This window comes from Porites lutea, chromosome 3, assembly GCF_958299795.1.
Source record: "Porites lutea chromosome 3, jaPorLute2.1, whole genome shotgun sequence".
Lineage (NCBI taxonomy): Eukaryota > Metazoa > Cnidaria > Anthozoa > Scleractinia > Poritidae > Porites > Porites lutea.
The window spans coordinates 13,110,024-13,110,714 of record NC_133203.1 but is presented as its reverse complement, the minus strand read 5'-3'; positions in this window follow the sequence as shown (position 1 = coordinate 13,110,714).

Below are 691 nucleotides of genomic sequence, written 5' to 3'. Positions count from 1 at the left end.
CATCGTTGCTGATTACTAACATAAAAAAGGTTTTAAACCAACAATAATTTCAAGATTTGTGGAAATTAGGAGAAAAAAGAGCTTTGCATAACGTGACATTACCTGTTTCTATATTCACCTTGCATCTCAAGCTATGAATACAACCAATCGGAGGACTGAAAACAGTTACATATGCTGCGGTATGCCACGGGTTTTGTTTAACGATATGATAAATAACGTTGATAGATTAAGTTATCCAATGCTTTCTGGATGTATACCGTGAACATCTAAATCAAAGCTTAATTTTTTCTTTGTATTCATCCACCTAGTACGGGGTGGAAGGAATTCTGAGAGACAAGCGGCAAACTACAGTCTCAGACAAAATGGTTGGGACACTTTGGGGTCTCCTTGTCCCCTCAATGTTGGTGTGCAAGATTTGGGACCGAACCGCGATAAACAACTTTGAGAGGGACGAGGGGAGCACGAGAAGGGAAAAAACAGCATTTGATAAAAGTGTCACAACTATTTTTGTCTGAGACTGTGTCGGGGAGGAATTTGAAGGCGTGTTGACAGATACGGAGGTTAATTTGTAGGTCGGTCACAAGCGACGGGCTTTTGGTTTGTTGGGCGTCCATTGTATTTCGCGATCGTTTCTATAGCAGTGAACTAAGTTAATTGGGCATAACAACATAACACAAAGAATGACCAGTTC